At 35.5% G+C, this 15,211-nt stretch overlaps 1 protein-coding gene across 4 annotated transcripts in view; it reads right to left on the reverse strand.

The window, feature by feature from the left end:
- Positions 1-15,211, reverse strand: part of Aff2 (ALF transcription elongation factor 2) — a 490,132-nt gene that overhangs the window by 172,330 nt on the left and 302,591 nt on the right. The window lies entirely within an intron of this gene.

Raw genomic sequence — 15,211 nt, forward strand, 5'->3', positions numbered from 1 at the left:
GTATGAATAGGCAGTCCCCACACACACACAAAAAATGACCAGGAGTGGTTGGGGGGGGCAACACATATAGAAAGAAGGGGAGATGGCACTTCTGAGAAAGGGAGAAAAGCCATGAATGGAGGATGGAGAAAAGGGCACACAGTTGGGAGCAATGGCAAGACCTGAAGTAGGCATGAGTGATGACATAAAGGAAGGACCTTGACTGCCAAGATGGAGATTAGGGAATTTCTCCTCTAGGTACTGGGAAGGAAAGAAGGATCTCATATTGGGTGTTTTAAGTACTATTCTAGGGGCTTCACATGCATCATCTCCTTTATCCTTCCAATAATCCTGAAAAATAGGCATTGCTATTATGATTTTGTAGACAAAACAGAAAAGAGTCTACCCAAAAGAGGTCTGCAAGTGAGAAGAACAAAGCTTTACTTCAAGAACCATGATGTCTCCCTAGAACATTTTTCCTTTTATTGTTCTAATACTACCCCTCAGTAACTTCTCCTCAGAGGTTTGATTCCACTATTTCAGGTCTCCAACCCCAATTCCAACCTCTGGTAATGTAAATTGTAGAACTTGAGAAAATATAAAAGAGAAAAATCAACTCACCCATAATCCTGTCTCTCTAACACAACAGAACTATCATTTCAGAGCATTTTCTTTAGTTTCTTTTTCATATTTTTACATAACTATAAAAAGTACATAAAATGTTATATTCTGGGATGAGGATTGAGCTCAGTGGTAGAACACTTGCCTAGCATGTGCAAGGCCCTGGGTTTAATCCTCAGCACTGCAAAAAAAAGTTTTATTCTGGTTATTTCACTTAACATTCTATCAAAAGTTTTTTTTTTTTTTTTTTTACCCATGTAGGTATATCAAATCTCAAAGCCATCCCTTCAATGGCTAATTACTATTTTGAGTGTATATATCTAAGTTTGGTTACCTATTCTCCTATTTTGTATACATAGTAGCATTTATTGCTATTAGAAATAATGCTGTAACAGATAATTTTGTTCACATAGTTTTTTCTAGGACTTTGGATTTTCCTCATAGCATGGATTACTCAAAGGGGAATTATAGATTATCCTGGCCTCTCTAAAAGTAGAGTGACCATACTAAATAAATGTTGAAGTGACTGCATCTATGAATTGAAAGATTCAATAAGTTAAAGGTGATAATTCTGCCCAAATTGATGTGTAGATATAATGCAATAGCGACCAACATTCAAGCAGGATTTGTTGTAAATATAAACAGCATGATTCTAAAAGTCAGATTGAAAGGAAAATGAACTATAATAGCCAAACCACTTATAAAAACAAAGTTGGTGCATTCACAATAGTCTATTTTAAAACCTGCTATAAAGCTATAAAGGTTGAGAGTTTATAGTAGTGGTGAAAGTTCAGAAACATAGACCAATGGAAAATAGTAGAAAGTACAGAAATATACCCACATAAATACAGTCAATCAAATTTTTACAAAACTGCTAAAGCAATTCAATGAGGAAAGATACAAGATCAGTTTTTTTCCAAAAAATGAAGTTGAAAAAGAATGAATAAACTAAGTCTCAACTTACACCTTACACCACATACTAAAATCAATCCAAAATGGTTCAAGGACCTAAATAAAATTCTTACAAAAAACATGAGAGAGAAATTTTATGATCTTGAATTATAAATCAAGTTCTTAGGCTTTATACCAAAACCATAATCAATAAAAGGAAAGCAAAATGTACATAGGACTTAATCAAATTTAAGAAATTATGTTGTTCAAGGATATCTTAAAGAGATTGAAAAGAGAAGCAAATATCCTAGAAGAAAATATCTGCAAATAACATATCTGAAAAAAGACATATATCCATAATATAAGAAAAATTCAAGATTCAATAAAAAAATGACATTCTGATTTCAAAGAGGAGGAAATGATTTGAACACATATTTCATCAATAAAGAAACAAATGGAAAATAAGATCATGAAAAATTCTCAAATCCATTAGTCATTTAAGAAATGTTTTAAAAATCAAAATCATAAACCCACTATGCACCTACTAGAAAAGCTTAAATTTAAAAAAAAAATAAGACCAAGTGTTTGCAAGGATACTGAGCGATTGGGTCTTGCATATATTGCTGGTGTGAATGCAAAATTGTATTGCCACTCTGGGAAACAATTCAGTACTTTTTAAAAGAAAGTTAAGCATATACTTACCATATGACCTATCAATCCCTTTCCTACGTACATATAAAAAATAAGAACATATGTTACCACAAAAATCTATGCAGGGTTATTAATACAAACATTGTTAATAATCAACAAAATCCAGGAAAAATAGGAAAGGCCTTCAGATGTGGTAATCAATGCAAGGGACTATTACTCGGGAATAGAACAGAACAAATTATTGTTGTATACAATAACTTTAAGTTAATTTCAAATTCATTATGCTGAGTAAAATAAACCATTTTGGAAAAGTTCTATACTATGTGATCTCATTTATATTTACATTCTAGAAAAGGCAAAACTATAGTGGCACAGAATAGGCCAGTAGTTTTCTAGGGATTAGGGGTAGGGAGGAGGGTCTGACTACTAAGGGATAATATGACAGAATTCTTTGGGATGTTGGAATTGTTTTGTATTTTATCATGGGTGATGATCATATGAATCAGTACATATATTAAAACTCACATGGCTATAAGTTTAAAAAAGGGAAAAAAACTTACTGAATGTGAATACCATAAGGCTCAGTCTCTGGTCCTGAATTACTGAATGTATTTTTTTAAATTAACAGGCTGGTAATCAATATTGCATGTCAAGTGTGGTCTGAACAGAACATATCAGAGGAGATCTATCCACTTTTTTTTTAGATGTTCTAGGTTAATGGTCACCAAACTATCTCCCACAGGACAAATACAGCCCACTGCCTGTTCTAAAGGACACAGTCACAATTACTTTTTTCCCCCCCATACATTGTCTATGGATGTTTTCATGATACAGCAATAAAGATGAATAGTTGAGACAGAGCTACATGTCCTAAAAAGCCAAATACATTTACTCCTAGGAGCCTTATAGGAAAAAGTTTGCTACCCCCTGCTTTAGATATTTGTGTTCTATTAGCATACTTTGGGGGCAGTGTATATGATACTGCTTAACTTTTTTCTTATCTATGTTAAACATCAGTGGACTCCAGTGCTTTATCATATAATTAACAATCCTATTAAACCTGTTTTATGAGATTTGGTCCATCTGGTGGAGCTGTTTTCCGACACATGGAATTATTAACAATCTTTCCCAGTTTCATTGTTATAACTGGATCAGAGACTGAACCTTATGGTATTCACTTAAAACCTACTCCTTCCTTCTCACATCCTCATAGTGAAGGGCAGAATGCACAATGGTAATAGCGTGGACATTGGAGCCAGACAGCCTTGATTGAGATCTCAGTTCTGCCACTGGTTTGCTATTGAATTTGCAAACTCACTTGAGTGCAAAGTACTTTAATTTCATTGTCTGAAATGCGGGATGAAAATAGTTCTTGCTTCCTGACATTGGTATGGTGATTGCATGAGTATATGAAATACTTAGAACAGTGCCATGCACAAAAAACTGCTAAGTTAGTGTTTAGTATTATTGTTAGTGTGTACTTTTGATTTCAGCCAATCTGAGTTCCAATCCTGTGTCAATCAGTAGTAACCGTATGATTGTGTGATTTGGGGCAATTCATATAACCTCTTAGAGATTTCTAGGATGTCACTGACCCATTAGTCAGTGGTCTCTGGGTAATGAGCTAAGCACTGCTGAAGAAAATTACTCAACCTACAGAGTAGAGCCTGTGAAAATGTAATCTCTTCAATATCACCTGGAGTCTTGATGTTGCTGCAAAACTTCCTATGTTTCCTTGGATATCCCGCCCTCTCTTTTTCAACAATGCTTTCAAGATTTCTCCAATCTCCTCAAATTTCTGAACTTTCCCCTGAATGCCTCCTACCCCTGTAGGCTCATTCTGAGACTTGTTCTGAAAACAATAAATTCATCCCATATTTAATTCTAATATTTTATATTTTTGTTTTTGATGTTTAATACATCTGGAAATAATGTTGCATGGTGTGAGATAAGGATCCAAGATTAAATTAGGGAAAATAGAAATGTTTAAGATATTATCTTCCTACCCACAATTGGTATGCCTTTTCACTTATTTAAATAATCTTTGGTGTTTCTCATAGTGCCTTAGTTTGTTCATATAGTCATGAAATATTTCTTGCTAAATCAATTAATAAGATATAAATGGAGTTTTTTGTCCATTTTATGTTAGAATTTGTTGCTTTATTTAAAACTCTATTTGTACATATGTATTTTGCATACAGCAGTTTTGCTGAATTGTTATATTGCTCATAATCTCTTTTGGTCAGTTCTCTTGAGGTTTGCAGGAAAACTGTGTGTTTGTGTGTGTGTGTGTGTGTGTGTGTGTGTGAGAGAGAGAGAGAGAGAGAGAGAGAGAGAGAGAGAGTATGTGTTTGTGTATATGTGTATAACCTAAAAATAACCATTTCCCCATTCTTCCCCATTTTAACATAGTTTATTCCTTTCTGTGGTTTAATTGTCTTGGCTAAATTTCAGAACAATATTAAAAATAGAGAAAAACAGTTGTATAAATAATGTGTTGTCTATTTCTTGACTATAATGAGAATGCATTCAAACTTTCCTATGAAATTTGGTACTAGCTTTTTGGTTGGGATAGATATATTTCATCATATTTAGAATGATTCCATCTATTTTACTTTATCACAAATGGGTGTTGAGGGGGTTTTCAAGATGGCGGAATAGAGGTCATATTCCTGGCTGCTCCTTGAGGTGAAAGCAAGACAGCAGACAGGCAGCTTCTCCACAGGGGGTGAACAAAAAAAAAAGGTAGGGGGACTCTACTGAAATTTAAAACTGGACATTCAAAAAAGACCATGATCACAGGAGGCTGAATATAATAAAATAGGGAAGAAATCCCCAGTGATACAGTTGCTGTGGTGGCCAGGCCAGAAACACCAGCCAGAGTGGTCCCTCCTTGAGCATAGTGGAGGGATTAGGGAATTAAATGAACCCACAGTTTTGGGAGTCCCAAGGTGTGTCTGGGTATGGAGCATTTAGAGATTAAGGACATTGCCTACCAAACCTGTGTAAAGGGAAAGAAGCCATTGTTCTCCAGGCAGTCTGCAGAGGACTAAGGAAGGAACCATTTTACAGGTGCACCTTGGGGGCCAGAAGCCGAGGGGCTGATTCCTGGCAAACCCGAGTTTGGCCTGAAATACAGGCCTAGTAAACACAAGTTGCATGACACGAGTGTGCTTCGGTGGCTAAGAGAAAACTCAAACGTGGAGAGAGGTTTACAAAGGGGAAAAACTGGTTATAGAAATCCACCAGGCTCTCTAATTCCCCCTCCAATCTGGCTATTTGCAGGATCCCCTGGGAGAGATGCATCTGGCCAGGAACTGGGAAGGTAGGGGGAGAGGCAGGAAAGATTGTCTGGAGTTTGAAGGCAAGACCAGGAAACAGGGGATCAGCAGGTTATGCAGGGGACTCAGAATTGAGTCCCACACCACACAAGTGGAACCCAGGGGAGATCCCTGGGGTATAGTCTTCCAGCGTGGGCTGCCAATTACTGGGCACTGCATACAATGCTTTAAAATCTCCAAACCAATTGGTATTCAGCAAAGAGCCTGGAGCCCACCTAATGGAAACCCTGCCTCAAGGAATTGTACATATAGGATTATCTCTCTCACTCCAGCAATCCAGAGGGTGGAGCATCACACTCCAGAAGATCTCACCCAAAACCAATGAAAAGAGAAACTGAGAATTTTTTGAACACCAGTAGAAAGAATTTTTTAACTTTTCTTTTTTTTTATACCTTTACTTTATTTATTTTTATGTGTGCTGAGGATCGAATCCAGGACCTTGCATGTGCTAGGCGAGTGCTCTACCGCTGAGCCACAACCCCAGCCCCAATTTTTTAACTTTTCATCAAGATTTTTGTTATTCTCTTTCTCTGTTTAATTGTGAACTTAATGGTACATGGACATTTATACATATTCATATTTGTTTTCTTTCCTCATTTCTGGAATTTTTGAAGCCAGTTATTTTTCATGGATTACTTTTTGGGAACTAGGGTATTTGATTAGTATATTTTAGTTTTGTTATGTATTCTTTTATTTTTTTAAAGATATTACTTTATATATTTTTTTCTCTTACCTGTTTCCCTTGATTCTCTTTCTCTCTTTTCTTCTGCTAACAGCAAATCTTTATTGTTGTCTCTTTCACTCTTCCTTTAATTTTTTACCCCTATCTTCTATCCTCCTCCCTCATAATCATGTAATCCTATATCACTGCTTTTCTCTCCCTGTCCACCATTTGAAATTGTAAACCCTTTTGCAAATTTGCTGTTTTTACAGTATGCAATAACTGATCATACTATTTCTGTTTAGTGTGATCATAAATATTGTAGACATCACAGTAGGAGATATTTGGTTTAATTCTGTATACTGTTTGCTTTGATTGCTGTTATTATTGTCTTCCCCTAAACAGTGAGGTACTGCAAACCTTCAGGAACACTATAAGTCCACAAGGTAGAAACTCTACTGCCTCAGATCCATACTGTAAGATGGGTAGACACACAAACAACATGAAAAAGCAAGGGAACAAATTGCCCCAAACAAACCAAGATACTGTAATAACAGAACCATTCACACAATAGTGGAAGAAATATCAGAGGAGTTTAGAATGTACATAAACTGATCTACAAAGTAAAAAGATGGTATAAGGAATCAAATCAGAGAGAATAACAGGAAGTGAAATATCACTTTAATAAAGAGATAGAGATTCTGAAAACAACAACAACAACAACAACAACAACTGGAATCCTTGAAATGAAAGAATCAATAGACCAAATTAAAAATTCAATGGAAAGCATCACCAACAGACTGGAGCACTTAGAAGACAGAACCTCAGGCAATTAAGACAAAACATAAAATCTTGAAATAGAGTTGACCACAGAGAGAAAATGTTAAGAAACCATAAACAGAATTTCCAAGAATTATGGGATAACATGAAAAGACAAAATTTAATCTATTTGGAAAAATAAGAGACCCTGAATATCAAAAACAATCTTTAGCAAGAAAAGTGAAGCAGGAAGTATCACAATACCAGACCTTAAATTATACTAGAGTTATAGTAACAAAAACAGAATAGCATTGGCACCAAAACAGATACATATACCAATAGCATAAAATAGAAGACACAGAGACAAACCACAAAAAAACAGTGATTTCATATTAGACAAAGGCACTCAAAACACAGATTTGTGAAAAGATAGCCTCTTTGACAAATGGTGCTGGGAAAACCAGAAAGAATGAGAAGTTATACTTCATTTATGTATGATTTGTCAAAATACATTCTACTTTCATGTATAACTAGTTAGAACAAATAATAAAAGAAGAATGATTGTTGAATTTCTCCAAGTGTCTTTAGAGTCTATGAAGATAGCCATGTACTATCTCTTTCGTAGTTTATTAATTAAAGGCATTATGATAATGGTTTTTTTAATGTTGGAAAAAATTTACATTCCTAGAATAAATCCTAGTTATTCATGATGCATATCTTTTCAGCTGCTGCCTGATTCTGTATGTCAGAATTTCATTAAAAAATTTGCATAAATATTTATTAGTGATATTTTCTCTAATTTTTTATTTGTTTGCTATTTTTGTCAGATTTTGGTATCAGTGATAAACTAGGTTGTCTTTTCTAAAAAAAATACTTGCCAATTTTTTTTCCTCTTATTCTAGAATAGGTGTACTATTCTTTAATAATTCATTAAATTTCTCCAAGAAATCCCATGTGTGAATTATTCTTCTGTTAAGAGGCAGGGTTTCTTTATTTCATAGATGGTGATAATTCTGTTTAGATTCTCTATCTCTTCTGGAGTCAGTTTCAGTCAATTATATTTAACTAGAAATATTGTTAATTTCATCTATATACTTGCATGTACAGATTTGATCAAATTGCTATTTATGATTCTCAATTTTCTCTATATCTGCAGTTGCTTTTCTTTATTATGTTTTATTTCACATATCTGTGCTTTTACCCTTGTTTTTCAATGAGATTAGGTAAACAAAAATATCTATCTTATTTTTTTATTTAGGAATACACATACTGAATTTATTTTAATTAAAATGATTTTAATTAAATTAATTTTAATTATGATTTTAATTAAAATGATTTTAATTAAATTAATTTTAATTAAAATGATTTCCTGTTCATAATTAATTTGTACCTTTTGATTTATCTTCTTTTTAAAAATCATCTTTAAGGGTTTTTATCATTAATTTTGGTCTTGTTTTTTAGATAAAATTGTTTTGTATTTTAACAAATTCATGTTACTATGTTGGCCCTAGCTTTTGTTTATATAGCAACATTTTTTTTTTCCTGGTACTTTTTTCACATGGTGTGTGTGTGTGTGTGTGTGTGTGTGTGTGTGTGTTTGGCATAGATCTTGAGGTGATTCCTTTTTCATTATTACTCTTTTGTTTTAGCTACTATAGTTCTTCCAGGTTCAATTAGGACTGTGGCTAAATTCCAGAGCAGCAGGAAATCTCTTCACAAGAGTGTGATCAAGTGAGTGCCTTTGGCTTTTACTTCTCTTATCAACCATCATTTCCCCTGCAGGCTACCTGCAAAGCAGCATCTCACTCTTGCAAGTTACTTCACCCACATAGTGATTTCCTTATATCTGGATTATTTATACAATTTCTAACTCCATTCTGCCTTTTCCACTTTTTAGGATATGTCTCAAACTTGGTACATAGAAGCGCCCATCTCCAACTTTCATACCCATTCCTATTGTTCCAACTTTTCTTTTGCTTTCTATCCTGAAAACCATGTTTCTATGGTGCAGGTCCATGACCACAGGGACAACTTCTTGGCTTCTTCCCCTGTTTGACCTTCACAGAAAAAGTATTGCTTAGGTTTGTGGATATCTTCTGGTTAGATCAATTATGGAGTTTAAATTTATTTTTCTCATTCTCCTTAATGTTCTTAGTGATATGCAAAAAAAGCAGTTGTTCTTTCATTGTTTTATTTCAAAACTGTAAGATGCCTACTGAGCCCGTTCTGCTTTCTTTCTTTTTTTTTTCTTTTGTATTTTCAGAGATACTGGTTGTACATATACAAAGATGCAAATGGAAAATGGTTCACCTACTTGTGTTACCTCTTTTTCTCTGAACCCAGCTCGTTGGATAAAAAGGTTTGTTCTTAAACAACAGTTGGAAGTTATTACTTCTTTCAGATAAGCCTAGAATGCTTTTTGGAAAACCTATACAATGTTTCATTACCCTCTCTGTACCCCCAAGATACAGAAAGCAGGTGCAAATTCTACACATGGCTTAAATTCTCACCTGCTTTCATTCAACTCAATAGAAAATAATAAATCACCATATTCACAAAAAGAAACAGGTTGACAGAAGACAGACTTATTTTTATAACACATCTAAGATATATAGGGACTCATATATCTACTCAGCTATTTTAAAGGGGCTACACTTGCTCACACGCTGGACAGCTGAATGCTGAGTTGCTAAGTTACTGGTATTTGACATCATCTCTTCCCTGACATCTCCCCATGTTTGACAGGTTCCCATGATTCACTGGGCTAGTCACCTCGTTACTCACATTACTCACTTTCCCAATGACGTCTGTAAAATCATTTAAAATTCACCTCATATCCTAGCTGCAATCCCCAAGATTCCACATGAAAATATTTAAACTGCTTGACAGGCTCTAAGTGCATTTGGAAGCACATTGGATAGCTTACTTACATTGTTCACATAATAGTTCTTATAATTAAATTTAGCATTTTTCTTCTGGGTTGGTTTGTGCTTGAAAAAAAGAGGAAATGATTACTGGGAGGCAAATAATGGGAGATATCTCTTATGGGCTAATTTGGTTCCATGAATAGCTCACCTCACATATGCATGCTACGTATTAAGTCCATTAGTGCTTTGAATTAGCTTCAGAAAAGGTAATACTCCACATAATTTACCCAGTCAAGGGCATTTTCACCTGCTGACAAATTTACATATTTCCCAGTGTCATTAGATAAGAGGTAGTCATCAGATTAGCAGAGGGTACAGTCATTAGTTAGTTCATTTATTTGACTCCATCGATGTTAACATTAATTATAGTCTAAATTATATTTAGCGATTGTTGTCCTTCTTGGATGGAGCCCTATATTACTATTTCAAGAAACTATAATTTTAAAAGTCCATATCAGGATACGATACATGGTTTTATAAATATTCCAGAAGGATTAGTATTTAAGGCAGTTATATAGAAAATCGTTTTCATGATACCAATTTGAACATTATTTATACATTAATTTGACAGGATATAAAATCAATTGCCTAATTATTGGTTAAATTTATAAAAGAAATTCTACTGAAAGGTGCTTGATTATGCTGCATAGTTATGGTAATATAATCAAATTTCCTTTCAGACATAATTGTCCGACCAATTTTGTTTCCTGATCCATTTTTTTCTCACTTGTAAGATGGACTTTTTTTTTTCCATTTCTTTCTCTGTTAAAACTAAAAGAAAAAAAGAAGTACTGTACATGTCTGTCCTATAATTATTTGGTAAGTTCTTTCCATGATAAAACTGTAAACTAAAACACAACTTAATAAGCAGAATTGCCATCATTTAGAATGCTGTAAACACAGATCATACTGTAATCAAAAAGAGGTGCCCATGTAGGTGTTTACCAACCTGATCCATATGGCAGGAAGAAGCTGTAAGAAGATACAGTTTATCAAATCAAGTTCTTAAATCCTAGCTAGCAAATTCAGCATTACTCATAAACAGTGAATTACCCTTACAGATGTTTGCCTATGAAATTATCAACTACAGAAGGTGTTTTGCTAGGAAACACAATCTGTTCAGCATCGAGTCTAAGGGAAGTATGGTATCTACATTTTTGACTCTAGAACGGATTTAATCGATAGTTTGTTGACATTTTAAATAAATTATTTCTAGGGACAAATAAATCATACTATTGAAGAACAAATAATCATTGAACATCCATCCTTAGCTAGTAGCATTTAGAGTATGTGACACTTCTTGGTTTATCTCTTCCAGAAATGATGAAGGACCCATAAAACCCCATGGAGCTCAAAAAGGAAGTTGCTGGTGGTGCCCATATTATTACATAAGAACAGCCTAGGAATCCCTCATATAATAGATGAATTATAACTGCAAAACACCATCACTGGGGCCAGAGCTATTATTATTTTTCATTTCTGATTGCACTTGAGAGTAGCCTGAATCCAAAGAGTAAATAGCATGCTGACAGAAGCAAGTATGCAAGCTGGGCTGCACCACACAGATTGCTACCTTTAAGCTTCTGATTTGTAAAGTTTATAATAAGCAATAATATGCTTGACAAGTAACAAAGACACCTGAATTTTTTTTACAGAATATGTGTTTTATTTTTTTCTTTATTTTTTTAAAATTTATATAAGACAGTGGAATGCCTTATAATTCTTATTATACATATAGATCACAATTTTTCATATTTCTGGTTGTATACAAAGTATATTCACACCAATTCATGTTTTCATACATGTACTTTGGATGATAATGATCATCACATTCCACCATCATTTCCAACCCCCTGTCCCCTCCCTTCCCCTCCAACCCCTCTGCCCTCTCTAGAGTTCTTCTATTCCTCCAATGCTCCTGCTTCCTATCCCATTATGAATCAGCCTCCTTATATCAAAGAAAACATTCAGCATTTGATTTTTTGGGATTGTCTAACTTCACTTAGCATTATCTTCTCCAACTCCATCCATTTACCTGCAAATGCCATGATTTTATTCTCTTTTATTGCTGAGTAATATTCCATTGCAGCTTGTTCTATGGGAATCAGCCAGTTTGGAAGAAATGTGTGGTAGGCTGGTAAATTTTTGTTTCTTTGGAAAACTACTTGAAATTATTTTGACATAAATGAATTTGTACAAATTGCAGAAACAACAGCAGCTGAAAGGAATTATGTATTGATATTACTATGTTAATCATAATATGGAATGTAGTCTGTTAAGTAAGGATGTATTCAGATAAGCCAATAGGGCCAGAAGGAATGAATAGCATGAATGATTGTCAGAGACAGTCTGAAACTTGTGACCTGAGACAAATTGTTTCACCTCTCTGGATTTTAATCTTTCTCAGTCTGCAAAATATGACTAACAATATAGCCTTTGAGAATTGTTGCAAAGATTCTAAGACATATGTGCTTAAGGATTGTGCCTGGCATATAGTAGATGATCCATTAATAAGAAATATTTTATTAGTAACAGTAAATTTGCTATTATATATTTATAATAAATAGTAAATTTGTCTTTATTATTATTTGAATGAGATTTGGAAATATTAAAGGATGTCAAGAAGGAAGAATTAATTTCCATGACCTGCTTGAATTATGCTGGTCTGGTAGAACGCTGCAAACACAGATCACACTGTAATCAAAAAGAGGTGCCAATTTTTTAAATAGCTAGAAATGACAACTTCTGTCTGAAGCAATTTCTTTTAAATGAAGCAATTCTCATTTTAGGCTTGTAGAAGGATGGTTGATAGTTGGGTGTACTGCAAAGAACACTAGATTTTGAAAACAAAGACCATATTCTGTTCCACTTCTGCCACAGGTTGGCTCTAACATAGGTTGCTGGTCATTTAACCTCTGTGGACCTTGATTTCCTAATAAGGGGCAGCTTTATTTCCTATAATGGAAATACTGTAATGGAGTTGAAGTACTTTTAATAGTAGTCACTGCCCATAGAAAAATAAAGTTGCCCTATTAAAGCAAGTTAGCTTGAGTACAAGAAGAAAAATGCTGGAAGATTAGACAAGGTAGAATCCAGCATATTATAAGAACCAGGAGCTCGCTGGTCTGAAGGGGGAACTGAGCCCATTGTTAGAGACATGGTGAGAGGGCTTTCAAAGTAAGCCAACTGGTTTGAATTTGAACAGCATTTGGAGAAAGTGCGCCAAAATAAAATGCATGAGGCAAAAGTATTTTTATTGCCTTGGGGACTAAGGGGCTGGGAATGGGGGAAGCCTGGTTGTGTTGCACTTGGTTAATGAAAGAAGTCTGTCCCAGTGTGTGATGGAGTGGGTTTGCATGTGTTTGCCTGCCAGACAGTGGGGGGGAAAGGGGGGATCAGGGAGGTGGGAAAGTTGGGAGAGCAAACAGAGTAGGATTTCCATGTGCATATGCAAATAATGTGTACAGTTTAAAGACTCTGTCCTTGGAGGTGGGCAGTGAGATGGACAGGGGAGTCATCATTCCCTGCTTTTTAGATTGAAGAGACTGAGAAGCCACCCAGCTAGGAAGTGAGGGAATCTCAAAACTAACTGGAAGCTAACTCTTCTTCCTCCTGTGGCTAATGGCCCTTCCTCCACATAGCCCCACTTCAGTGTGGAGAGATGACCTTGCTCTTGACTCTGCTTAGTTTGAAAAGCACTGAGGGGGCAGGGAGAGGTAGAGAGAAAGAGAAAAAGTATTTTCCTCTGAGAGGGAGGCAGATAGGGAATGAGATGACAAACAGACTTACTGTAGACTCGTCCACAGGCCTCCAAAGCCCTCAAGCCAAAAGAAAAGTGAACATTTGATTAAAAAAAATTCAGCAAGCACACTGTGTTGTAACACACAATGCGCTCTATAAAAATTTTAAGAATTAATCATACAAATTGGAACATAAACTTCAGAAAGCTTATTTTTATTTTAAGTATGGAGAATGAAGCATTCCAGTCTTCAATAAAGGAAAGCCCATTCATTAATGGTGTTGTTGGAAAAAAAGAGAATTCTATACAATCCATAGCCTTTCAAAGAAAAAAAAAAAAGACGTTTCCCTGGATTCTCTTTCAAGAACAACAGAAGGACTTTTGTTACTTTCTCAAAGGGTGCTATCTTTTATGAGCTTATTAAGGCAACCTGCTTTTCTTCCCATGTTTGAGTGAAATTCTGTTGTTTCTCAAAGTGGCTCCTTCAGAGACTGGAGTTGCCAGCCTCTGACAGGTGTTTGCCCCACTCTCCTCACTTAGTCACTGTGTGAACCACCTAAGCACTGGGGCTGGGCTGCTCTTAAGTAGAGAATTCTGTGAAAACTTAGGTGGTGATTTTGAGATAGCCCCCCCTTTTCTTTGGGAGTTAAGAAAAAGACCTGAATGAATTCATTTATGCATGTGACTCAGGGGAGAAAGGGGAGAAAGAGGAAAAAGGTTACTATCTAGATTAGAGCAAGATGTCATTTTCAATGTTGCCTTCCTAAAGAAGGTGGCTGACAAGTGAGCAAGGGTTGAACCTATTTTCCCTGTGTCTTCCAAATGGGAAGGAGCAAGTACCCAGGGTGCATTAGCTTGTGGATTTCATAACAGCTGCCTTGCCTCCACTCAGGGCCAAGCACCCCAGAGACGGATGACTGGGTGATTACTGGACTCTTATCTTACAAAAATGGCCAGCAGAGCCCTAATCCATAACAGCCTCATCTCTGATCATTGTATGACTCATACCTTCAATAATCAATAGTAATGTCCTTGGGCTGAAATAGATGCAGGGACACCACAAGAGGTGAAATCAGGTGGCAGGCCAACTTGGTAAACAGCTTTCTGATCTTTACTATTCCTTTGACTGAATTTTTACAGGGCTTGCTTCAAGCAGTAGATTGCTGAGAAAGCACTTACCCAGGGAAGAGGCTCAGGAGGGAGCTGGGCTAACTTTGGTAATTGAGGCATAGAGAATGTGACCCCTGCCCTTCAAGTCCTGGATGGAAAGTAGCCATGTTTTTTACATGGCTACACTGGTCATCACTTATATTAATGAGCATTTATATACCAATTGACAGTTTCTAAGGGAATTAGGGCAAGTATTATTACCCTCATTTACTGACAAAAAGGGAGACTCAGAAAGATGAAATTATCTGTCCAAAGACACAGAAGTTTTTAATGATAAAGTAGGGCCAGAAACTTATTCCTATGACTCCTATTCCTGACAGACTGTATTGCCTTATGATCCCCATGGCCAAAAATACTAAGTAGACACATTTTTTTTTCCTGGATTGACTTTGATTTTTATTAGGTTTGTTTACTTCAGGAAATCATATAGCTACCTTTTAAAAACTCTGTTCCTCTTTCATGCCATTCCCAA

Source organism: Marmota monax, unplaced genomic scaffold (genome assembly GCF_021218885.2).
Source record: "Marmota monax isolate L192 unplaced genomic scaffold, Marmota_monax_Labrador192_F-V1.1 WCK01_AAM20220418_F8-fsc00306, whole genome shotgun sequence".
Taxonomy (NCBI): Eukaryota; Metazoa; Chordata; class Mammalia; order Rodentia; family Sciuridae; genus Marmota; species Marmota monax.